The 27,398-nt window shown below is 41.3% G+C and overlaps 1 pseudogene; it reads left to right on the top strand.

Moving 5' to 3' along the window:
- The first annotated feature begins 2,791 nt into the window (after positions 1-2,791).
- Mterf1-ps2 (mitochondrial transcription termination factor 1, pseudogene 2) lies at positions 2,792-27,398 on the top strand (annotated as a pseudogene).

The following is a 27,398-nucleotide window of genomic DNA, read 5'->3' as shown; positions in this document are numbered from 1 at the left end:
GACCTCCAGGCTCTTGATGATTAGGCACATCTTCTCTGACTGAACCCAGACCCGGGAGTCCTCTGCTGCATATGTAGGATGTTGATTTGTCTTATTGACTATGTCCTTTGCCTTACAGAAGCTTTCCAGTTTCATGAGGTCCCATTTATCAATTCTTGATCTTAAAGCATGAGCCATTGGAGTTCTGTTTAGGAAATTTCCCTCTGTGCCAATGAGTTCAAAGCTCTTTCCCACTATCTTTTCTGTTAGATTCAGTGTACCTGGTTTTATGTTGAGGTCCTTGATCCCCTTTGACTTGAGCTTTGTGCAGGGTGACAAACATAGGTCTATATTCATTTTTCTACATACAGACAACCAGTTAGACCAGCACCATTTATTGAAGATGCTTTCTGTTTTCCATTATATATTTTTGGCTTCTTTGTCAAATATCAAGTGTGCACAAGCATGTGGTTTTATTTCTGGGTCTTCAGTTCTATTTCATTGATCAACCTGTCTGTCTCTGTACCAATATCACGCAGTTTTTAATCACTATTTCTCTGTAATAGAGCTTGAGGTTAGGGATGGTGATAACCCCAGCCGTTCTTTTATTGTTAAGAATTGTTTTCGCTATTCTGTTTTTTTTTTTTTTTGCCTTTCTAGATGAATTTGAGAATTGCCCTTTCCATATCTTTGAAGAATTGTTTTGGGACTTTGATAGGGATTGCATTAAATCTGTGGCCATCTACCAAAGGCAGTCTACAGATTCAATGCAATCCCCATTATCTGTCCTAATCTGATTTAGAATATCCAACATAGAGAAACAGTGTAGCCAATGACTAATTTTATTTTTAGTTGCTTCCCCTATTAAAGTAGTCGCAAGAAGAAAGTCTAAGAAGCTATCAATTAGTCACATGTACATATTTAAATATTCCAAAATTGGAAATATGATTAACAACAATTTGCCATAATTGATTAGGTATGAATCCTTGGGGATTAACACCATTATGTAGTACAGAAAGAAACAGAGGACACTGAGGACAAGTCTTTACAATTTGATGTGCACGTTCTATAGAAATACCAAATTGGTGTCTCAAGCTATTACTATTTTGATGACGTAAAGAATTGTTTGGCCAACTGTTCCTATGTAAGGCCTATAATCTGCCGGTATACAAATCTGCTGTGGCATTGTACTCACTAAATGGTGAGGACCTGTGAGCTCTTAAATGTCCTATACAGTAAGGGACAGTATGTTCTCTTAAACTGGGGTGTATTTACATAAATAATTGAAAAATTTGAGAATTTAGCAGTATCTAAAATAGGAACAGTTTCAAGCAACTATAAAGCATGAACTATATATTGGCTATCAGTATACAAATTTGAAGCTTGATTTTTCAGCATTTCAAAGACAGCAGCTACAGCACATATTTCAATTCGTTGTGCTGAAGCGGGGGGAACTCAAGAGAATGAACATCTGATCCAACTGCATGTGCTGCCTTCCCATTAGATGAGCCATCTATAAATGCAGTAAGCACATTTCCTATAGGCTGCATGCATGAATTAACAAGAAATACAAAAGCATGCATAGAGGTAAATTGTAATAACTTGTGTTTTAGATAAGGATTATCAATTTTGTCTGAAAAATTTGCACATGCATAGGTCAAATATCAGTATCCTGTAATGATCAATTTCATTGCTGTTTGGGATAAGGGATAAATATTTCATCAGATTGTTTCCCAAAATACTTTTGTGACTCTATCCTATGATTCTATATTAACACAGCAACAGCTTCATAATAGGGTATTAAAAGTTTATTGGAGGGGTTGGGGATTTAGCTCAGTGGTAGAGCGCTTGCCTAGCAAGCGCAAGGCCCTGGGTTCGGTCCCCAGCTCCGAAAAAAAGAAAAGAAAAAAAAAACTTTATTGGAGATGAAGAAAGATGAATCCACATTACCCTAAAGTCAGACTCCTTCCCTGTCCTGGCCCAGTGTCAAATTCCTGCCCAGTTTCTAGAAGCAGCCCCCAAACCTCTCCACAGTAGACTGCCTGGGTTCAAATTGTAGCTATGCCTCCCATGAGCTGTGTGGCCTTGGGCAAATTACTTAGCTTCTCCATGCCTCTGCTGGCTGCCTTGAATCAGGTGTGATGAGAGGGCCTCCTCCATCGGGACCATCGAGTATTAAAGACATAAAGCTCTCACAGTCACGCCTCACACACGCAAGCTGTGCAGCGATGTCTCAGGACAAACCTGAAGACGTGACTGACTTAAGTTTGGCTTTCCAGACCCTTAGGACTTGCATCACTTGCTTTAGTGCATGAGTTGCAGTAGCACTAGAACATAGTCTGCCGTTGGGGAGAGAGAAAAGATCCTATCTCACGGGTCAGGATGCTCTCTGCAGTTAACCAGAGCAATTAACAACCACAAGCATATATGTACAAGACACTTGCAAGTGGGACCAGTAGCCTTGGCCCCCGAATCCTAAGGAAGAGTCCCTGAGTCTAGATTCCCATGTTACTGTTATCCACCTGCAAAAGGACGAAAATACTAACTTAAACCCTAGACTCCCACATATGCAAAGTCTCACTAGTTGAAAAGCTGATTTGTTTTGCTTCAATATACAGAGTGTCATCTATCAAAGGCTGCTGAGGCATCGTGCAAAGTGCAACCTCACACAGATGTTTAGCAGCGGAGTCTCTGGAACTGTCTGATAAGTGCGAGAAGCAGGCAGCGCATCCACTGCCACTGTACTTCAGTGGACCCCGCGAGCCCATCTAACAGAGAATCTCAGGTTCAGTCGCCCCCTTTCACCCCGTACATGAAGATACGATCAAACACATCGCAAGACAAAGTCGGCCGCACCGGCTTTTCACATGTCTGCTTGCCACAGCTGCCAGCGTCCCCTGTGCCCCATCAATTATTACTTGGTTTTGCCTGCATGGCGCTCGCAAGCTCCTCAAGGTGAGCTCCTGGGCAGCTGTGTGCATTTGAGATTTCCCTTTCTGATCCTTCCTTGGCTGTCTCTGGACCCAAACTGATTTGCAGACGAGGAAAAACTGATGAAAATTTCATGACATTTAGATTTTTAAAAGCACATGGTGGCAGCTCACTAGGTTTGCTTACCTTGGATTAAAACCTATTAACGTTCATGCGCTTTCCTCTCTGGTGAGATTCATTTCTGATGTGCGTGTGGTGACTTGCAGAGAGCTTCATTACAGCTCAGGGGCATAACTGATGCCACACAAGCCATTAAAAATGAATTTTCAAGAATACAAAAAAGAAACCTTTGTAGGCGAGGGCCAATTTGTTTCTTAGGCGACGCTCTGGGAGAGCCTTCACAAAGCGTTGAGCATTATCTCAGATTCAAGCCATGCGCTTTCTCTCCTATTTTTAAATACCAAGTAGAGATGGGAAGAGTTATTTCTTTGTGACAGTGGCTTTGGTTCCTGCCCTTATTTTCTGCCATTTTAGCTCCAGTTAAGCTGTGTGAATAGCCCTGTGTGGTGTTTTTTTTCAAGGTACAGGGAAGCAGCTGTTGTTTTCAGAGGGTAAAAATCCACAAATCTTTGTTTGGATGGTGTCTCTAAGAGAGTCTTCATAGTCTCTATGCATTATTTCTTTGTTATTCAAAACTATCAAATTCCCAGAGCTACTGGGAGGGCTGGGAAACCTATTAAATACATTGATGTAAGTGAAAATTAGTACAGTTATTTTTGGTGTTAAAGCATGTTCATTTGCTATACATCATCTTCCGAATTTTGGTGTTCTTCTTCCTAATTGATTTAAAATCGTTTTCTTTTTTATAGAATAGAATTTTTCAAGGCATGGGGAGGGACTGAAGAGGTAGTAGGGCAGAGAAAGGCAGAGAGATACAGAGAGGGGAAGTAGAGGAGTTGAACGTAGCCATGAGCACATATTGAGGGGGGAGGGGAAGGGAGGAGAGTAGGGACAGGAAGGCAAGAGCAAGAGATGAGCCAAAGAACCCGAGAGAACAAGAGCTACACATTATTTTCATTTGAATTAATCTTACTATTTTTTATTTGCCCTAGATGCAATCTAAGACAATTGCCCCTGAGAGTTTCTCAGTTTCAGCGATGCTGACATCTCGGGGCTGGATGATATCTTTAGGGTGGGAACTGTCCCGTGTGCCTTAAGAGTTTTCATAGACACTTGAGTTATACTGTTTGAGGCCAGCATCCCTTCCCCTGACCTAGTTTCCATGACCAGAAACATCTGCAGACAAAGTCGCTGCTCTGGGGTTGTATGCAGCTGCTACTATCTCTGGTTGCATTTATTTTACTGCAATTGGAGAACAGCAAGAACAATTCAGCTAGTGAGGCCGAAGAAACCAGTAGGCAGGCCAAGAGAGTATCAAAGATGTTGACTGGATTGGGAGCTAATAATGAATATCAAAAGTCAAGTCTGAGATTGTATCAGTTACTTTTGATGTCTCTGTGATAAATATCTGACTGAAACAGAGACTACATAAAAGGAATGCAGTACGTCATAGCTGGGAGGGATGGGTTGTTCATGGAGGCACAGCACATGGGAGAAATGCCTTGATTGAGGTCAACCAGGCAGTAAAGAGTGATCTTGGAACCTGGGCTGGTGTCACCTTCTAAGAACACCTTTAGTGATTTGCTTCTTCCACTCAGGTCCATTTTCATATCCCCATGACCTTTAAAACAGTACAACTTTGGAATATGAGCTTCCATTTAAGGTTCAAGTCATAATGAGGACTGAGGCCATCACCAGAAATGCTAGTGTGATGTTAGTTAAAGTAGAAAACAGCTGAGAATGAGTCCCTGATACTGGGCATGTACATCCACCTGACAGCAAAGAATGTGTTCCTAGTCAGAAAGGCACCAGAGCTGAAATAAGGTACCTTAGACAAAGCTGACCAAACAAAAGGTGACAACCAGTAGTAGAAATAATTCCTGTAGTAGGCAGTAGTGGTCTAAAGACCAAAGACAGCAGGCAAAACAATAAGTGGAAAAAACAAGGAAGGATAAATATTATTGAAGGAATGGATGAGAGAGCCTCCCTCTCTATTATGTGGCTTCTACATTTTCTGATTACTACAATTATATATGCCCTCTTTATTTGAGTTCTTTAATTAAATATTGTGTCTGGGACACCACTGGATGCATTTTTGAGTGCCTGCCACTCACTGTGCCAGGTTCTGTTCTTGGCATTGAGGATAACTGTAGTGGAGAAAATAAATCCATCTTGAATTTCCTAGAATTTCTTATCATAGGAAGACAAAAAACAAGTAAAGAAAAATTTGCACATAGAAGCTTCAGGTGATGATAAACATCATGAGGACAAACTCTGGACAGTGGAGAAAGCGCTCATCAGAGCAATGGGCCACAAACACTTCAGAAAGTGAGGAGACAGAGAAGACATCTTGGAGGAGGTCTCATCCTGAAAAACCATCATTCCTCCCCACACAACCAGAGCTGCTCAAAGGCCCTGGTCAGTCAGAGTTGTCTCCAGTTATAAACTCCTGTGGGTAAGCTCTATGACACATCTTAGGGACTTACATCCAGAAGAAGTTCTGTAAATGGCCATTAGCTAATTAAATTGCCTCACATACTCACTGTGAAGTACCATCACCAGAAAGTGGTTGGGTTGCTCTAATCATTCTCTAAGGATGGGAAAGATTTTATTGCTCATCAAAGATTTACCCAAAGGACCAGCGACCACCTGAAGACATAGTCTTTCACCTGAAATGCTCTCCACCCACAGAGACATTGTCTGTTGACATCCAACAGCTGTTGCTCGTTTTGAACACTGATCCCTGTGGTGTGCCCTTTGGGTGATTAAGCTCACACTGAACCTCTCTATAAAATATTCAAGACGATTTGGACTCTCCTATTTTTCCATTGACATTTCTACCCCACCTTTGATCTCGACTTGATTTTCCTTTCCTTTGCTTCCCCTCCACTATTTTACTTTTTATTACAACTAGACCTTTCCCATTTTTCTCTGTATACCACATAGCAACAGCCACATGGCCTCAGAGTCATAAAACTCACAGAATTTGAAGAAGAAGGTCTATGTACTGGCATTATTTTATTAGAAAATAAAAATTTTACAGGTCAAAGCTATTTTTGACAGGAAGACATCAAAATTACACTTCCTAAGGTCTATGACACACTCTTTGGTGTCAGATAGAACACTGAATTGATGTCCTTTGGATCATGGGCTTTAAACGAAAGATGCTCAAAATAGGCACATATATTTATACTTGTCGACACCATTCATTCCAAATCATAATAATAATCCTTGGAATAAATGACAAATTTAGGTCACCTTTTCCTCACAGATAAACTTATGGGTAATAAGTAGCAAGGCTAGGTAAGCTTCCCAAAGAAAGTGAAACCCACCATGGAATTAACATGGCGATGCCTCCCCCCAACCATCACTATTCCAGTGTGCTCTCAAGTACCCACTTCTGATAAGAAAATCCTCATTCCATGTTTTTCTGCCTAATCAGTGTGTTACCGTGTGAAAGCTGCAGCCATCTTGTTTCTTAGGAAAGTGAACTGTGCTCAGATTTCTGTCTTTCTACATGTTAGAGAAGTCTTCTCTACATGACAAGCCAAGGGACTGGGATATAGCAGTGACTTTGAAAATTTTGAAATGTCAAAAGTATTTGCAATAATTGAATTCTTTCCCTGAATCTTTCCTGATCTTTGTACTTCTAGGTTTTCTGAACGGCTGACATTTTCAGAACAGTTCCTATAAAGAGTTTAAAAAACAACAACTTCTTCACTGCTAGCAGATTTTTTAATTTTACATGGCATATACAAAAGTACTGTTTTTCTAAATTCAATATCTCTAGTCCTGTGACTGATGGATTCACGAAAGCCACATGCCATCAGATGGGTGTCACAGTCCTGTCCTGAGTGATTTGTTTGCCTTATCTAGATGCTCTAATACAAATGGTCACACGGGGGCAGGGAAGCAAGACCAAGGCCTGGTCATATCCCACAGAAGAGGGGCAGGAGGACCTGAGAAGCCAGAGCCTGGTCACATCCCAGTTACTTTCACTTCAATCCTAGTCACTTTGAGCTAGCAGAATTTTGTCCTGTGGTCTCTGCTTCTGGAAGAAATGGAATAAAACGATTTTTGATGCCAACTCTAATTTCCTTTCTTCTAACTCTAATTTCCCTTCCCACTCAAAAATTTTATTTTATTTGTTTCTGACAGTTGTCACTGGAAAACAGCAGACAAAGAAATAGAGAACAAATAAGCTCAGGCCTCTGCCCTACAACTCAGGACAGCCATGTTCTTTCAGCGGTCATCGGGAGAGCATTTATAGTACTGTCTGAGTCATATTACAGGACAGAATATCATATAGTGGGTATTCTATATCCACAAAAAGAGAACACATTTTTGTCTCCAGGTTCTGCACACTAGAAAATTCAGCATCTATGTCCTGGTATCTGGAAAGGGCTTTCCTACCATGTCATTCCATGATTGAAGGCAAGAAGGATGGAAGGAGAAAAGAAAAAGGAGAGAGAGAGAAACTTGTCTTTTTAGGGGAACCACACTCCCTCCATTTGACAAAGCCATTTAAAAACTAGTACAAAGACAGAAAGACAGGTGGGTAGATCAATGGAATAGAATTGAAGACTCAGAAATGAACCCACATGCCTATGATCACTTGATCTTTGACAAAGAGGCTAAAATCATCCAGTGGAAAAAAGATAGCATTTTCAACAAATGGTGCTGGTTCAACTGGATGGAGGTCAGCATGTAGAAAAATGCAAATCGACCCATTCTTTTTTTTTTAAAGATTTATTCATTTATTATATATGTACACTGTAGCTGTCTTCAGATACACCAGAAGAGGGCATCGGATCTCTTTACAGATGGTTGTGAGCCACCATGTGGTTGCTGGGAATTGAACTCAGGACCTCTGGAAGAGTAGTCGGGTGCTCTTAACCGCTGAGCCATCTCTCAAGCCCAAATCAACCCATTCTTATCACTCAATATAAAGCTTAAGTCCAAGTGGATCAAGGACTTCCACATAAAGTCAGATACACTCAAACTAATAGAAGAAAAAGTTGGGGAAGAGCCTTGAGCACATGGACACTGGGGAAAATTTCCTGAACAAAAGACCAATGGCTTATGCTCTAAGATCAAGAATCGACAAAGGGGACCTCATAAAACTGCAAAGCTGTAAAACAAAGGACACTGTCAATAGGACAAAATGGCAACCAACAGATTGGGAAAAGATTTTTACCAATCCTACATCTGATAGAGGGCTAATATCCAATGTATACAAAGAACTCAAGAAGTTAGACTTCAGAGAGCAAAATAGCCCTATTAAAAATGTGGTGCAGGGGGGCTGGGGATTTAGCTCAGTGGTAGACCACTTACCTAGGAAGCGCAAGGCCCTGGGTTCGGTCCCCAGCTCCGAAAAAAAAAAAAGAACCAAAAAAAAAAAAAATGTGGTGCAGAGCTAAACAAAGAATTCTCAGCTGAGGAATGGCTGAGAAACACCTAAAGAAATGTTCGACATCCTTAGTCATCAGGGAAATGTAAACCCAAGAAACCCTGAGATTCCACCTCACACCAGTCAGAATGGCTAAGGTCAAAAACTCAGGTGACAGCAGATGCTGGCAAGGATGTGGAGAAAGCAGAACACCCCTCCATTGTTGATGGGATTGCAAGCTTGTACAACTACTCTAGAAACCAGTCTGCAGGTTCCTCAGAAAATTGGACACTGTACTACCTGAGGACCCAGCTGTACCACTCCTGGGCATATTTCCAAATGATGCCCCAACATATAACACAGACACGTGCTCCACTACGTTCATAGCAGCCTTATTTATAATAGCCAGAAGCTGGAAAGAACCTAGATACCCTTCAACAGAGGAATGGGTACAGAAAATGTGGTACATCTACACAGTGGAGTACTACTCAGCTGTTTAAAAACAATGACTTTATGAAATTCATAGGCAAATGGATGGCACTAGAAAATATTATCCTGAGTGAGGTAATCCAATCACAGAAAAACACACATGGTATGCATTCAGTGATAATTGGATATTAGTCCAAAAGCTCAAATTACCCAAGATACAATTCACAGACCACATGAAGCTCAAAAAGGATGACCAACGTGTGGATGCTTCACTCCTTCTTAAAAAGGGGGACAAAAATATTCATAGGAGGAAATACAGAGAAAAAGTTTGGATCAGAGCCTGAAGGAATGGCCATTCAGAGCCTGCCCCACTTGGGTAACCAGCCCATATATATACAGCTACCAAACTCAGACAATATTGCTGATACCAATAAGTGCATGCTGACAGGAGCCTGATATAGCTGTCTCCTGAGAGGCTCAGCCAGAGCGTGACAAATGCAGAGGCAAATGTTTGCAGGAAACCACTGAGCTGAAAACAGGGTCCCCATTGGAGGCGTTATAGAAAGGATTAAAGGAGCTGAAGGGGCTTGCAGCCCCATAAGAACAACAATACCAAACAACCAGAGCTCCCAGGGACTAAACCACTACCCAAAGAGTACACATGGACTGACCCATGGCTCTAGCTGCATGTGTAGCAGAGGATGGCCTTGTTGGGCACCAATGGGAGGAGAAGCCTTTGGTCCTGCCAAGGCTGGACTCCCCCTCCCCCAGTGTAGGGGAATGTTAGGGCAGGGAGGTGGAAATGGGGGTAGTTGGGTGAGGGAATACCCTCAGAGAAGAAGGGGGAGGGAGGATAGGGTAGGGAATTTATGGACGGGAAACCAGGAAATGGAGTAACATTTGAAATGAAAATAAAAAATATTCCATTAAAAAAAGATATTGGAATTACTCCATTCACGAAGTGCTAGACCTTGTGACACTATCACCTTGCAAAGATCCTGCCTCTCAGCACCATTGCATTGGGTCTTACTCTCCCAATACATGGAATTTGGAGAACAGACTCATACCACAGCAATCACAAAGGAGAGGATACCAAGGTATGCAGTGCACAGCATCCACTAATTCCAGGAAGTGGTGTGGATGCCTGAAAGATACGCAAACCAAAATCTCCCTAATGTAGATAGATATTCAGCTCTTTTAATCACAGGAAAGTACTTCCACTCAGGGAGAGTTAAGTTGCAATCAAGCCATAGTGTTCTGTAGTCTCCATGATAGGTCATAGAAGCCAAGCAAGGGCTCTTCACTGGGATTCACAGTGAAGCCTGTGCAGAAATACTTCTGAGCAGTCTGCCCTGTCCGTAATACAGAAAACTGTGTTTCTGATTGTTTCCCCAAAGCTGGCGTGAACTAGCAGGGCTATTTCTCTTGTATCCTTATTTTTCTTTTCACCACACAGTTGGTGCAAAAGCATTGAATAGCCAACTCATGGTTAAATGAAACACGAACAAACTGAGTTTCAGAGATAATACATGACTCAAAACTAGTAAAAAACTAGAAAGCTGCAGATATGCATGAAAATAGAACAAAATGTTAATTATGTATATTAGATTTGAATATTTTGAAACCCAAATAAGAAGAATACACCTCGGAAGTTAGTGGGAGAGCAAAACACAAACAATACAGCTTGCAGGTTAAGGGTTTGGTTTGCAGTTAGGACAGTCAAAAATATGTTCCTGGCTGGCCTGTGTTAATTCCTTGCAATTAGTGTTTCCATTTGTAATTAAGAATAAATTCCTTTTTCATAAGTCTGATGCAAACTAGAAAGGTTTTTCAACTTACACTAAGCCCATTCCCATGATGTAATCCTTACCCTTGTCCCTTCCTTTTCATTGTGTCCTTCGAATAACATGTAACAGCCTGCTTTCTCACCCATGTGACACCTATCTCTGTATAAAAGAGACTTCAAGAGGATGATGGGCTGCTCTCTCTAATCCCTACTTAGGATGAGACAGCCAGCTGGTCAGTCCTTGTGCATCCCAAAATATAGCTTGCTTTAACTGGACAACTGTGGATTTGTTCTTTTCTCTCCAAATTCTCATGTTACTGAATTCTAAAAAAAAAAAAAAAAAAAAAAAAAAAAACATGGCTCCATTTTACTCCAGTTAACATTTTGATGCACTCAGTAGGGAAGGCATTGTATTAAGTGCTGTAGGGATTAGTAGAATTTGGGTCTGCGCTGAGACTCTGGTTTCATATAGTATGGGTGTAGTTTCTACTTGCATTCTAGCTGCATGATGTACGACTAATTATTTAAGCTCTTTGTGTATACTCTCTCTGAAAACCAGGATTGTAAAGTGTCTTATTGGGAAAATGGGTTTGCCATAGTGAAGCATTCCCCACTATTCCAACAATGGAGGGGCCGAGATGAAAAATTATTCTGTTGATAGGCATGGTAGTGTTAGAGATGACAGTGTGGAGAGAGGGCAGAACACAGTTGAACTGGGACAAAAACAGAGGATCCTAAAGTTCTGGGGACCATTCAGAAAAAAGAAAATGGAGTCGGTCAATTCAATAGTGTGAGTCATGGTCTTACTGATATGTATATGTAAAGTCTGTAAGTGCCTTCATTTTTCTTTGATGCTTTTAGATGTAAATTACTCGAGTGGAAGGCCGACCACTCTGGGCCGCTGTGCACCAGGGGCATGTGTAGTTAGCAGAGGCAGAGGAAGAGAGGACAGTTGGTGATTGGATTCTACAAGGATGAGTAAGGTACCGGGTCTACAAGGAGCTGCTGTCGAACAGTAAGGAGTCAGACGTACGTGAACTAAAGCCATTTAAATACAGATGGGATGGATTTAGAATTACAAAGATTTAACAAAACGCTCAAAATGTAGAAATGGGGATCACTATTCCTATACAGAAATGTGAAACAATTTGGTTTGGAAATCTGATACCCTTTCTTGCACCCCTCCCCTGTCCCTAGGGCATTTGCATGCAGATAAGTGTAAAGGTACACAGATGAGTACACACACACACACACACACACACACACACACACACGAAGGGGGTAGACAATAGTAAAACATGAAGGAGGATAAAATATGAAACAGGAATAGAGCAAATCATATAGAAATGAGCAATCACTAGATAATAACTGTCTGGTTCTTTGTAAAAAAAATTTCCCATCAATAGCTTAATTAATATTTCCTCTTTCAAATCATCTCAAGCTGAAACTACCACACTATAATAATGAGGAATGCATCTTTACTGATGGACTTTTAAAACATACTGTAAACAGTTTTGGACAAGGAAGATGCCATCCTTCTGAGCATTTGCTTTCCAACTCTGCTGAGACAAATTCTCTGTCAAGATTGAAATGACTCCATGGTAATTGATTAAAAGTGTTGTTCTGTAAGATCAAAACATCCCACAGGCATTTAAACTCATATGGCTGTCTAGGATCTCTAGGATTATTCTGTTTGTCTTGGCCACTTCTGTCCTGTTTTGTTGTCAGCCTAACTCCCATGGGAATACAGGACTCCTTCAGGTCTGCAGGCAGCCAATTTCCTAAGCCATTCCCCTGTTCTTTGCCACAAGTTTTTGTTGTAATAGGAAATATGACTCAAGGAGTCTCTCTAGATTTAGTTAGGCACTTTTCAGAGTAAGTAAGTTGACTGGAGTAAGATCTTTAGGACTGTGAAGTCATTATAAGGGAAGGAAATTCAGTTTGATTTTTTGTTAGTTTGCAGGATCTTAACTGCTGGAAACTCACTGGACAACTTTACAGTTTTAATCAACCAGAACTCTATGTAGAATTCTCATACGCAAACAAAACATCCACAGTCAACTTCCCTGGTAGAGACCTATGTCCCCTTGGTGACTGTACCAATTAGTTCTATGTCTACTCAACACAACGTAGTTATCAGTGTTGGGGTCCAGAAATCACCTTACCAACCACACGAACACCAATTTCACCCAGACTAGGATTGCTTTTGAGCATACACTCCAGTACTGATCAATCAGAGCCACAGTCCAGATTTGGGAAATGTAATGTGACACTGAGTTAACATCCTACATTGTTTTTAATCCTAAAATCCACATACATCTGTGCCAAGTTATTCCACCAATCAGGATTTAGGGATAGGGAATTTCCTTAGGAACATGTCATTGTACATTTATCCTGTTCTCTTTGGTTGGGATATTCAATTGTGGCAGGGGGCTTGCCTTGTCTAATATTCATGTCTGAATTTGCCCATCAGGATGTCAGTTACCCACGTACTTGTTTTCTACCAAGTAGGATGTCAATTCTCAGGTAGGTCTTGGGAACTTAAACTTGATCATTACTCAAAATGAAAGTTGTATTCCAAATGATTCCTTATATGCAGGTGTCTCTCTTAGGTTGGGGTCTATTCCAGGGGCAGTGTATACCATAAAAGCTTATACACAGGTGTAGGAAATGCTGTTGGGTGGTCGGTTCAGGTCCAGGCTTATTGTAGGTAATGATACACAACAGTTCCAAGGGCCATGATTGGTTTCCAAGGGCACAGAATATAACAGAATATGTAATCATTCTTGGAATTGGAAAGGTTCCTAGTAACAGAAGAAACATATGAGAAAGTTTCCCTACAATGGCAGGCTAGCCAGGTAACTGTTACCAGGCCCTAACATTTTACCTATGCCTTAATATTCCATCTAGGCCTTAATATTTTATCTAGGCCCTAACAGTCAGAGAGGATGGAGCCTTGATTGAGAAAATGCCTCTATAAGATCTGGCTGTAGACAAGTCCAGCATTTTCACAATAAGTGGTTGATGGGGAAGGGCCAGCCCATTATGGATGGTGCCATCCCTGGGCTGGAGTTCCTAGTTCCTACAAGAAAACAGGTTGAGCAATTTATGAAGAGCAGGCCAGTATGCAATACTTCTCCATGACCTCTGGCATCAGCTCCTGGCTCAAGTTCCCGTTTTGTCTGACTTCCTGTCAGAACTTCCTTTGGTGATGAACAGTGATGTGGAAGAATAATCCAATAAATCCCTTTCCTCCTCAAGTTATTTTGGTTAAGGGTATTTCATCACAATAGTAACCCTCAGGGCCTTGTCCTGCAAACTTTTGTCTGTACAATTTATCTAGGCCTAGAATATTTTCAGCCTCTGAGACTTACTGCTGAATAAGCTCACCCTTTCTACTTCTTTCTAAACTCTGGCTGGCTGATTCAAAGCTGCTGCTCTGGCTCAAACCCCCTCTAAGCTGACTGATTCAATCTGGCTTTCTCACTTCTGCCTGAATTGCTTTGCTTGGCTTCAAAGTAATTCTAGAAATCCATTTTGATCTTCTGGTTCCTTCTCATCCTCTAGCTTAATCTGTCTTTACCTGTGTCTAGCTTTTTCCCTCTTCAACCTGTCTCTGTAAAACTCTCCTAGTAAAACTGCCTCCTCTCTTAAGTTATCTCTCTTTCCTTGTTCCCATGAGAGTTGTGCATATCCTATTCTGTCAATTTTTTCTCTGATTCCTCACTTTGTCTGCCACTTAATTTGGCACCACTTTCAAACATGGCTGCTTCCTTCTAAGAACTAACTTTACCTTCATTGTTTGGGAGTAATGGTGCATAATAAGGGCATATTTGTATTCCAGCCAGAGGAATTTAAGATACGTGTTAAAGGCATGCCTGTTTCTAGCTAGAGTAGCCATGTTGCTGGATTAAAATCCCTCCACAGACCCTGAGTATAACTACGGGAAGATGTAAGATTTGTGTAATTGAGGAGGAAGTAGAAAGGACATTTGTTTATTGACTCCTGGGGTCTATGGATGGTGGTATTTTACCTGTGGATTCTCTTAGAGGAATGGAGGGCTAATTCCTTTCTGACTGTAATTGGGTTTGTTGAGACTCCAATATGAGTGGCAAAGTCTGGGAACTTCCAATGAAAAGCTAGTGAGGCAGGCATATACAGCACAATCGTCAATATTACTAATTATTTCATTATTATTAATCTTTGGCTATAAGATGACAGGGACAATTCTGAAGATAGCATAGATGTGGCATTTGAACTACACATTGAATCTAATTCCCAAGTGTTTTAAGTCTAAATTGAGGGAGGGATTTGTCTCGTTGTAAACTTCTTACTCACCTCCTCTCAAGTGAGGTCATTTATTTTTATTTCTTTAGTAGATTTTTATTTACATTTCATTTCATTATTTACATTTACATTTCCCAGTTTCCTGTCCATAATCCTCCTACCCCTTCCCCCTCCCCCTTCTTCTATGAGGGTGTTCCCCTACCCATCTGCCCACCACTTCCTGCCTGCCCACCCTGACATTCTGCTACACTCTGGGTTCAGGCCTCGGCAGGACCAAGGGCTTCTCCTCCCATTGGTGCCCAACAAGGCCATCCTCTGCTCCCTAGGCAGCTGGACCCATGGGTCTGTCCATGTGGACTCTTTGGATGGTGGTTTAGTCCATGGGAGCTCTGGTTGGTTGGTGTTGTTCTTGTGGGGTTGTAAGCCCCTTCAGCTCCTTCAACACTTTCTCTAACTCCTACAATGGGGACCCTGTTCTCAGTTCAATTGTTGGCTGCAAGCAATTGTCTCTGTAATTGTCATGCTCTGGCAGAGCCTCTCAGGAGTTAGGTATATCAGGCGCCTGACAGCAAGCACTTCTTGGCATCAGTAATATTGTCTGGGTTTGGTAGCTGTATGTATATGGGCTTGATCCCCAGGTGGGCAGGCTCTGGATGACCTTTCCTTGAGTTTCTGCTCCAAACTTTGTCTCTGTATTTCCTCCTATGAGTATTTTTGTTCTCTGCTTCTAACAAGGACTGAAGCATCTGCACTTTCGTCGCCCTTCTTGAGCTTCATGTGGTCTGTGGATTGGGTAATTCATGCTTTTGGGCTAATATCCACTTATCACTGAGTGCATGCCATGTGCTGATTGTGTGTGTGTGTGTGTGTGTGTGTGTGTGTGAGAGAGAGAGAGAGAGAGAGAGAGAGAGACAGACAGACAGACAGACAGACAGACAGAGAGAGACAGAGAGACAGAGAGACAGAGAGAGAGAGACAGAGAGACAGAGAGAGAGAGATTGGGTTACCTCACTCAGGATGATATTTTCTAGTTCCACCCATTTGCCTATGAATTTCATGAAGTCATTTTTTTAAATAGCTGAGTAGTATAGCATTGTGTAGATGTACCACATTTCTGTATCCATTCCTCTGTTGAGGGACATCTGGGTACTTTCCAGCTTCTGGGTATAATAAATAAGGCTGCTATGAACATAGTGGAGCATGCGTCCTTGTTATATGTTGGAGCATCATTTGGGTATATGGCCAGGAGTGGTATAGCTGGGTTCTCAGGTAGTACTATGGCCAATTTTCTGAGTAACCTCCAGACTGATTTCCAGAATGGTTGTACCAGTCTGCAATCCCACCAACAATGGAGGAGTGTCCCTCTTTCTCCACATCCTCGCCAGCATCTGCTGTCACCTGAGTTTTTGTTCTTAGCCATTCTGACTGGTGTGAGGTGGAACCTCCGGGTTGTTTTGATTTGCGTTTCCCTGATGACTAAGAATGTTGAACATTTCCTACACTTGATCTTAGCAAAAGGCCGAGAAGCGATTGAACATTTCCTTAGGTGCTTCTCAGCCTTTCGATATTCCTCACTTGAGAATTCTTTGTTTAGCTCTGTTCCCCATTTTTAATAGGGTTATTTGATTCTCTGTGGTCTAACTCTTCGAGTTCTTTCTATATATAACCCAAGAGTGGTCATTTAAAGTCACAAGCATCATCACATGTCACACCATCCTTTTAATATGGAAATGGTAAAAGATATTTGCATAGCAGCACAACTTTGATACGAAGTTGGCTTAATCATCATTTTAATAAACTAAAGGAGGATGAGAACCTAGAACGGCATCTTGGGAAAGTCTACCATACTCCTCCCAGTTCTCTTTTCCTCTTCTTTGCTCCTCATCTTTCACTACCTACCCTTCATCTTCCTGTCTCCCAAACTCTCCAAAATCTCAGCGATACCTTTTCCTCATTGACATCACGTTCATGGAGACTTAAGCCACCTCCTGGTGTTCATAAAAGAAAATCCCTGGGGCATGCTGAGGAGAGAATACTCAGACAGAAGTGAGACTACAGGAGTTATGGTCCAGAAAGCAGAGATTGTCAGTCTTGCTTTTCTGATACTGGTGAACTTGTAAGTGGCCTGGAACCTACAGGGTCAATAAATAGCTACTGGATAAATACACATAGGCTAGGAATAAACTGTGACCAGCAGTTTCACTTTCTGGGTAAACTGATTATTAATAACTTAAATTCTCAAATTGAAATCTTTATTCTTACAAATACTAAACCAAACAGAAAAATGCAAAAGTACTTGGGGGAAAAAATGGTCTAGAAAACAACCAGAGAAAGACTGAGATCAAAACCGAACCTGTTCCCTGATACAGACAAGAGTGTCAGTCCCAGCCTGCAGAAAACGTTGGCTGTGCCCTGTGGTCCCGAATGAGCTCCACAGAGGAGTCTCCGCATCCTCAGCAGTGTCTCGCCGCCCCCTGCTGGGCGCCTGCGGTCAGACTAGCTAGGATTTAAGCTCGCCGCGCAGAGTCAATGACGTTGTCCCTGCGCCCGGCCAGAGGCCGGAAGTGAGTCATTACTTCCGCCTTTCTATCCCCCCCCCCCTTGGCGTCCAGAGGCGGAAGTAAACGGCGTGGACCGCGAGCTTTGCACGGGAAGCAAATACAAGGTTGGGTTCAGGCTGGGGTTGGGGAGCCGCTGTAGTGTTTGTAAGCGGGTTGCATGTGTCTGCCAGACAGTGCTACTGCTAAAGGCCATTGCAGAATTTCCCTGGAGGGGAGAGGCTTCGATGTGGAATTACGGTGGTTTTGAGTTTAGACTCAAGCTGTCTACTATTCATACCGCAAAGGCACTCGGCATTGTGTCAGAATTTGTAACTTTAGGGATAGCGCCCCCAACTTAGGTTGTTGTATATATACAGCATTATTAGGAAATAATGTATGTGAAACGTTTGTGATTCCCTACCCCACCCCCCCACCCCACCCCCACCCCCGCTCCCAGTCGGTGGATAAAGGTCTTTTGTTGCCCTTATGTTTTCATTCTGACTAACAGATCTTTAGTTTGCTAGAGGTTGTGCATCTCACAAAAATGATGTGGAGGTGTCTAGCCTGGATCTCTTTATTCTCTACTACACTGGCGATATTTTTGCCTTTTTCTTTTCCAGATTAGAAGTATGGTGGTTGAATCGTCTGGTCCCTGCCTTTTCAGGGAGATATCCAGAGTCTCTCTTCTTAATGACATATCCGATGCAGAAATGTACTTCTTAAAAACAAACAAACACACCGAACGAACCTCTCCCCTTAAATGCTGCATCAAAAATTAGCTGATTGTGGCACCCCAATGCAATGATTGTGTTTTCTTTAAAAGCCTGTTGTTCACTTACCAACTGCGGGACAGAGAGGGACAGAAGTCTTTCTCCTTCAACCTTACTAATAACAATCACCAGATGTTGATGGCATTCGCTAAATTTAACGTTCCTTAAGAAAACGGTTTATTTTAGAGGAAGATTGAAGGCAATTGTTTGAGATTTCCTTTTTTAAAAAATTGTCTTGGGCTAGTTAACTTGCCAGAGTTTACAAATTCAGCTCAACAAACTGTTTTTAAAAGGGCATTGTATTTATACAATTACTTGCAAATACAGCTTGGATTCAAGAAAATGACCTTTTCTGAAAGAAGAGATGATTTGATTCAGAAACGTGCATGTTGTAGCGCACCTGTGAGTGCGCTCATGCGTGAGTTTGAGTTTGATATGAAAGTAGTAAGTACTGTGGGGAGGAAGGGTCTACTGAGAAAGGAAGTGTGAGAATTATGAGGAAAAACAGTAGGACATGTTTCTAATGAAATATATATATATATATGTATATATATGTATATATATATATATATATATGTATATATATATACTTGCATGCGTGTGACATGGACTTTGGGAAGATATAGATAGGTAGATAGATGTTCTATTATTTGTTATGTCAATTAAAAGTAATAAAAAGACAGCAAGGACAATGAGACCAGAATTGGTGAGGATGGTCAGCACAAGATTGCTGTGTTACTGTTTTGAGTGAAGTTGAGTTTGTGAGGAAGAGAAAAAATCCTCATGGGTGCTTATCACTAATGATATCAATCAGAGGAGGGCTATTTGGGGGACTGCATAGATGCTCAGTTCACTTTGGTATGCGTTGATTCATTTAGAAAATATTTATTTGGAGGATAAGTTATATCAAGAAAAACAAAATTTACTTGTGATAGATCTAGCAGAAATTGTAATAGTTACACACACACACACACACACACACACACACACCTGTCCTGGAGCAAACCTTTGGCTCATTTTGGTTCATCGGTATTGGAATTTCTCTTGAATATTCTGTGGCATGGTTATCATTTACCATGGTGCTAATCATCTGAAGAGAATGCACTGTCTTGGGTAGTAATCTCCAAGCTGATAGGCTTAATATATGTGCCATTAGTGACTGATTTTAGATTTATTATTCAATGATGTATACGTTATAAAATAGAAATCCTCACAGAATAAGACTAGTACAGTTGAGAGTTTATACTGTGTTCTCTCCTTACACCGTATTGGATAATTTTGCATGCTTATTTATAAAGCTTGTTATGAAACTTGGCTGATTATAATGTGGTAGTGTTCTGGCCTGTTATGCAGCAGAGGTCACTCATGAGCATCTGGAAGGGAAAAGGTTGAATTGTGCAAGCTAGAGCTTTCTTTCTTTCTTTCTTTCTTTCTTTCTTTCTTTCTTTCTTTCTTTCTTTCTCTTTTTAGTACGTATATTTTTATTAATTACTTGAGAATTTAATACAGTGTATTTTGATCAAATTCATAACCACTCCGTTAACTTCTCCTAGATGCACATCCCATTCCATAACTATTCAACTTTGTGTTCTCTCTCAGTCTCTCTCTGTTGTGGTTAGCCCTGAAGTTACTGTATTTTGATGCTAATTCCACTCCCCCAAGGACAGCTGCCTAGTCAAGGACTTTTGTAAAGTACTGGTGAGGGTCAGGTACAGGATAGAAGGGGGCCTGTTATTGGAGGAGAAGGAAGGATGGGCAGGAGAGAAATTTGAAGGAAGAGGAGGAGACTAGGGAGAGAGGAAGAGACCGGAGGGAGAGAGGAGAGAAGTCGTGGCAGGACAAGATGGCAGGTGATGTTAAGATTCTGTTCTGTGTATTTACAGGTTGTTATTAATGTTCTCAAGGGATGGATGGTACCAGGCTTTGTATGTTCAAGTGGGCGATTATATCTTACCATTGGGTCAAAGGTTGTTGTGTTGTGTGTTCTTTTATGTGAGGGTTTGAGTGTAAGAAAGTGTGCAGCTAGGATGTGTTTCCGCCAAGATAGCTAGCAGATATCTTGGGCACCGAGGGGTAGACCCAGCGGGGCAAAAGACCAACATTACCGTTTTATTTTATATATTTTTACAACAACAGATGGCGAGCCAAAGTGATTGGCAAGAATCCACTAGTAATCCTGAGAGTTGAGAGAAAGTTTTTATTTTCTAAGTAAGAGGAGGCCGGCGCCATGTTAAGTCATGTGATATCTTAAGCGAGGGAATTCAAACAAAGAAATGGGGAAGCCACCTGCGCTGGCAGTCTGTAGTTCCTCTGCTGTGTGAGAAGTAATGGCAGATCAGAGAGTTATAGATTAAAAGCTGCTTTTTAAAGAAAGTTGTTTAGAAAGTCTTTCAGGATACTCATATTCTTTTTAACGTGCACTCCACGGGAATTTTGGGTTGAAATCCTAGTTAGACAAGCTACTTCTTGATTACAGGTATTATTAAAAGGTGATTGAGTTTGCTTTTAGAAAGAAGAGAGTAAAGAGATTACCTGAATCAGGTTGGGATTTTCATCCATGGTTCAGAATTTAGATAGGGAAAAATTAGTCACTACCTCCAAGTAGAGAGTTGTGATGAAATGTCTGTAACACCAGGGAGAGTGAATGCAGGCATACATTGTAGAAGTTATTAAGGTTAAAGAAAAATCTGTGGCTCCGGGTAGAGAGCTTAACAGGGGGATATATTTTCGGTTAAATTCCCGAGTTTTAAGTTGTTTGTTGGTATTAGAATTGATAGAAGGTGTTTAAGTTTGTTTTAAGGAGAGTAAAGAGATTACCCGAATCACGTGGAGATTTTCGTCTATGGTTGGGAGCTTAGATAGGGAAAAATTAGTCACTAACTCCAAGTAGAGAGTTGTGATGAAATGTCTGTTACACCAAGGAGAGTGAATGCAGGCATATATTTTAGAAGTTATGAAGGTTAAAGAAAAATCTGTGGCTCCGGGTAGAGAGCTTAACAGATTGAGATATTTTGGGCTAAAATTCTGGTTTGATGTGTTGCTTATTGATACTGGAATTGATAAAAGTATTTGGTTTGTTTTATGAATTACACCTCTAAAGGCCATATGGCTCATTGATGCCGGCTAGCGAGGATTTGTGGTTACTTTTGATAATTACCACAGCAGGAAGCTTGGATTCTCTTAACGTAGACTCCACGGGAATTTTGGGTTAATTTCCTGATATTATAGCGTACAAAAGCCTATCAGGCTCATTGTTTAGCTTACTTCCTTTTTATTTATTTATTTATTTATTTTTGGTTCTTTTTTTCGGAGCTGGGGACTGAACCCAGGGCCTTGCGCTTCCTAGGTAAGCGCTCTACCACTGAGCTAAATCCCCAGCCCCAGCTTACTTCCTTTTTAAAAAAAATTATTCAGTCTTCATGATGAGTTTTATGATTATATCGTTACTCTGGGAGAGGGTGCAGGATACAAGCTTTTCTGGTTACAGACTAAGGAACACGGTATTTTGGGAGAAAGATTTTGTCTTTGTGCTTTTAAAAAATGTGATTAGGCTCTGGAACCATCACAGAGTCATACTGATCAGATTTGATAGAGGTAGACCGCCTGAAAAATTCATTCAGGAGAATCAAACAAAAAGATATCTCGATTCTATACTTTTGTCTTGAGAGTTGTGTTTTACAGAGCGAGCCTACTTGGATTCCTGCTCTCAAGGACTTTCAGCTGGGTCCAGTCAGGACACATCCTGCTACAGCATTTGCTTCATTCTTCATACCCCCTACCCCTAAGGATATCTCAACATCCTTGTATAGCTTGAAGAAGTTATGGAGGAGTCATCGCCCCAATTCCCTGGACTTTGGGGGACTGGAAGTGGTTATTCTAAAGTTGTTTTTATGAGAAATTTAGAAATGATTGTAATTTAACAGGGAGGAATTAGGTAGATTGAGGTATAGAGTCGTAATCTTATTTGTTAACTAAGCTAAAATCATATCTTTGTTTTGATATAGAATTTATTGGTTAAAAGAGATTAAAAGTACAAGGTTTAGAGCCAGTCCTTCTATTGATGTCATTACAAACTTATGAGTTGATTACACATGTGAGTTAAGGGCCAAATAGCAAACATAATACTGACTTTGTGAGAGAACTTTCAAGATAAAATTTAGGATATGGGGACAACAGTCCAGATTGTCTCATATAGATAGGTGGTTTTCAAAAACGTCAGAAATCCACAAAATTTGAGATTTAAAGTTATTTATGTTTTGTTGAGACATATCTGCTCCTAACAGTTACCCTTTGGTGGACTTAATGAAGATTGTGAACATCTCTACCTCCAGGTGAGGCAATACTTTGTGGCTAGGCAGCCACTAGACAAAACTGCCTGTTTCATCTGCAGACTAATACTGTCCAGAAAAGGACAAATTATGCAGAATAGTTGACTAATAAACTCTGCCAAGACTGAGTGATCAGCCCTTCAAAATCTGCATTTCAAGAGTCTGTCAGTTGATTTTGGGCCAGAAGGCTGAAGACTTGTGCTCACATGTTGCTAACAGGGGACTGTGCTAGTGGAGATTTGTCTCTACAACCTCTCAGTTCTGGAAGCCATATTAGGCTTCCTTTGTGTATAGATATTTGGTCATTCCCAGATTTCTGACGGGGTTGAAGACTTTAATAGCCTATCAGGCTGTTTAGCTCTGAATATACATATTTCATTGGATAGTTATCAGGTAGTATACAAGCTAGCCAAGATGTAGATTTTAGCCTTTCTTAAGCTGGAATGGAACGGAATGGTCTGTGTAACTGATAGAGTGATGACTGGGTGTTGAGTATATCAAATGCTTTATAAATTGTAGAACGGTAATTGTACTCAATGTATAAGTGAAGGCTTTTTAATTGGACAAAAGGGTGAACTGTTGTGGTTAGCCCTGAAGTTACTGTATTTTGATGCTAATTCCACTCCCCCAAGGACAGCTGCCTAGTCAAGGACTCAGAACTCTGGTGACTTCACCAGAACCACCTCCCCATTGAATTTGTAAAGTACTGGTGAGGGGCAGGTACAGGATAGAAGGGGGCCTGTTATTGGAGGAGAAGGAAGGATGGGCGGGAGAGAAATTTGAAGGAAGAGGAGGAGACTAGGGAGAGAGGAAGAGAGAGGAGAGAAGTCGTGGCAGGACAAGATGGCAGGTGATGTTAAGATTCTGTTCTGTGTATTTACAGGTTGTTATTAATGTTCCTAAGGGATGGATGGTACCGGGCTTTGTATGTTCAAGTGGGCAATTATATCTTACCAATTGGGTCAAAGATTGTTGTGTTGTGTGTTCTTTTATGTGAGGGTTTGAGTGTAAGAAAGTGTTCAGCTAGGATGTGTTTCTGCCAAGATAGCTAGCAGATATCTTGGGCACCGAGGTGTAGACCCAGCGGGGTAAAAGACCAACATCACCGTTTTATTTTATATATTTTTACAACATCTCTCTCTCAGCCATTAAATTTAGTTAGTGTTGCCTGTATTCATTTGATTATATGTTTGTCATAGGTATGCTTGTTCTATTGGGGGGCACACGATTGGCTAAAAAAAAAACCAAAAAACAAAAAACAACAAAAAAAAACACACTTAAAACGACCACATGGCCATTCCTGAGTTTGGTGGAGGAGAAGGGTTACTGTAGACATGAGGGAACAACCAGAGGCATCTAGAAGAATCTAGAGTGGACATGAGTGGCAGACTGAGTTGGGCCATGTGAGGAAAGAGGAGGGGACAGGAAGAGAGAGGACTCTTGAGCAGTAGCCAAGAGGCCAAAGGGCAAAAAAGGACCAAAAGGACTGCTGTTGCCATTATGGCTAGATTATATATAGCTGGGGGAAGGGCAGCCCAGTCTGTGGGCTAGAGAGTTCAGGGTAGGGGTGGGATATGCTAGCCAGGAGGACCCTGTAACAGGTTAGGGACTGAGGGATGATGGGAGAACCTGAGAGCCAGGTCAGCTCTGATATGTTTAATGAACAGCTTGCGTTCTTGGCAAACTCTTGTCCCAGGTTTAAGATCTAACAACTTTGAATTAGAAAATTAAATCCTCTTCCTCCTTTCTATCATTGAGGATCAAATTTAAGTCCTTATGCATGCTAAGGATATATGCTGTACCACTGATCTACCTCTGAATTACACTCCATCCCCTCAACTGTATCATTTTGAAGATGGAAATGAGTTTACAATTATTGCATGGCAACCAAGGAAACAGTTTGGTAAACTAAGGTAGAGATTGATGTTGTAAGCTGTTTTTCAGAGATTTGTGTAATATATAAATAATTATATATGCATATATACACACATCACATATAATCAGTGTGATCCATTTAAAGGGTATTATAAATATACAAAAGACATTAACGCTGTAAATTAAACTATCTGAAGTGAGATTTTTCAGAGCTACAGTTAGAGTTTGAGATTAAGGTAGGCAGAAGCAATCTAGTGTTTGTGGGCAGGGTCAGTTCAGACATCTGGCAAGTTGAAAGGCAAATGGTACTGAAAGTGCCATTTATTAGGAACAAACCAAATATGTCAGAAACCAAAGAAACCAGAAATGAGAAGAGATGGAGGGGAGAACTGATTCTGGGGAGTCAAAGCAGGCAGAGTGCAATAAAAAGAAGAATACAGGGGCAGTACAGTTAGGGACAGCATGGTGCTGTTCTCTGTAGTGACAGAGGGGGAGCCTTAAGTCCATAGGGATCAACAGAAACAGTGAGGCCTGGGATGCCTGCAGCACCAGGAGAGCTGGAGGGGCGGATGCTTTCTCCAGGATCCTAGCATTGTCACTGGTTATTTAACATACGCATTCACATAATATTATATGTTAACAGTATATTTATCTTACTCAGGACTTGAAAAGCTTTGGACTATCCCATGATTATGGCACCAAGAACCATCTAGAGTGTGAGAAAGGACCGCCCAGACCTGAAGGGACCCGGTCAACAGTTCTCTGCACCCAAATCCCGTGGGAGGGAGAGCTAAACCTTCAGAGGGGCAGACACACCTGGGAAGCCAGAAGAGACTACACTCTGCCCACATTTCTGACTCCAGAGGAAAACACCTAAGGCCATCTGGAACCCTGGTGCCCGGGGGCTCCTGGAAAAGGTGGTTGCCGCCCTCACGGAGAGCTCAAAAGCAGCCTCCCATGAGCAACTTGAGCCGGGGGACCACAGGTCAGACCAACTTTTCTGCTCCAAGCGGCCTGCCTGGTGGACTCAGGACACAGGCCCACAGGAACAGCTGAAGACCAGTAGACAGGAAAGACTACAGGCCCGAAAGCAGAACACTGTGTTCCCATAACTGGCTGAAAGAAAACAGGAAAACAGGTCTACAGCACTCCTGACACACAGGCCTATAGGACGGTCTACCCACTGTCAGAAATAGCAGAACAAGGTAACACCAGAGAAAACCTGATGGCGAGAGGCAAGCGCAAGAACCCAAGCAAGAGAAACCAAGACTACATGGCATCATCGGAGGTCAATTCTTCCACCAAAGCAAACACTGAATATCCAAACACACCAGAAAACCAAGATCTAATTTCAAAATCACATTTGATCATGATGCTGGAGGACTTAAAGAAAGACATAAAGAACTCCCTTAGAGAAATGGAGGAAGATATAAATAAACAAGTAGAAGCCTACAGAGAGGAATCGCAAAAATCCCTGAAAGAATTCCAGGAAATCATAATTAAACAAGCTCAAGCCAACAGAGAGGAATCACAAAAATCCCTTAAAGAAATCCAGGAAAACATAAATAAACAAGTAGAAGCCTACAGAGAGGAATCGCAAAAATCCCTGAAAGAATTCCAGGAAAACATAATTAAACAAGCTCAAGCCAACAGAGAGGAATCCCAAAAATCCCTGAAAGAATTCCAGGAAAACACAATCAAACAGGTGAAGGAATTAAAAATGGAAATAGAAGCAATAAAGAAAGCACAAAGGGAAATAACCCTGGATATAGAGTGTGAGAAAGACCTTTCTCTTTGATTTAAGAGGTGGGTGCCCCAATATTCAGCAGAAGTTTTCCTCAAGTCGATTTCATTCAGGCCCTTTAGTGTGGAATGTGACAGTAAAGACGGGGAGTCTTTGGAAAATGGGGACTTACTCATCAATGCCAGTTGATCTCGACATGGCAGAGGACAGCCTGGAGTTTTACGAATGAGCAGGAGCTGAAGATGTTCCTTCTATTCAAAGAGCAAGTGACAAAGTGATTGGTAGCATCATATCAAGATATCCACGAGCCATAACACGCACTCCTGAAAGTCTTTCAAAACGGTGGGATCTGTGGAGAGAGATTATGGCATCAGACCTTGAAATTGTAAATAGTTTGGAGTGTTCTCCTGAATCCTTCTTTCTGTCTAATAACAACCTAAACTTAGAGAATAACATAAAGTTCCTCTGCTCTGTTGGCTTGACTCATAAATGCCTCTGCCGACTGTTGACCAGTGCTCCCAGGACCTTCTCCAACAGTCTGAATTTGAATAAACAAATGGTTGAATATTTGCAGGAAACCAGCATATCCTTACGTCACAACGTTCCCACAAATTTTTGTCTGGAAGGTAATTAGTAAAAATCCTTCCGTCTTAATTCAGAGTACCAAACGTGTGAAAATTAACATTGAATTTTTACAGTCAACTTTCAACTTAGTCAGAGAGGACCTGCTGCTTCTGGTATGTGGTCCAGGAGCCAGAATCTTAGACCTTTCCAAGGACTGTACCAAAAGAAACTATACAAACATCAAAGAGGCTGCTCTCTCTCGGATGCACTGAGGAGGAGGTACAGAAGTTTGTCCTAAGCTATCTGAATATGATCTTCTTGTCAGAGAAAAAGTTCAATGATAAAATAGACTGCCTCTTAGAAGAGAAAATCAGTACTTCACAAATACTTGAAACTTCAAGGGTATTAGACTTGAGCATACATACTTTAAAAACTCGCATCAGAGAGTTGGCACATGCTGGATATGACGTGAGCACCTCAAGCATTGCTCTGCTGTCCTGGAGTCAGAGACGATATGAAGCTAAACTGAAGAGATTAAGTGGGTAGGCCAGTGCAGGCGGAGTCACCAGGAATCTGACAAGTAGAGTGCTGGTTCCAGTTTGGACTTTTCAAACAGGAGAGATTAATTTTTTAAATAAATATTTAAAAATATATGA

The sequence above is a fragment of the Rattus norvegicus genome, chromosome 4, assembly GCF_036323735.1.
Source record: "Rattus norvegicus strain BN/NHsdMcwi chromosome 4, GRCr8, whole genome shotgun sequence".
Lineage (NCBI taxonomy): Eukaryota > Metazoa > Chordata > Mammalia > Rodentia > Muridae > Rattus > Rattus norvegicus.
This window is presented reverse-complemented; position numbering and strand designations above follow the sequence as displayed.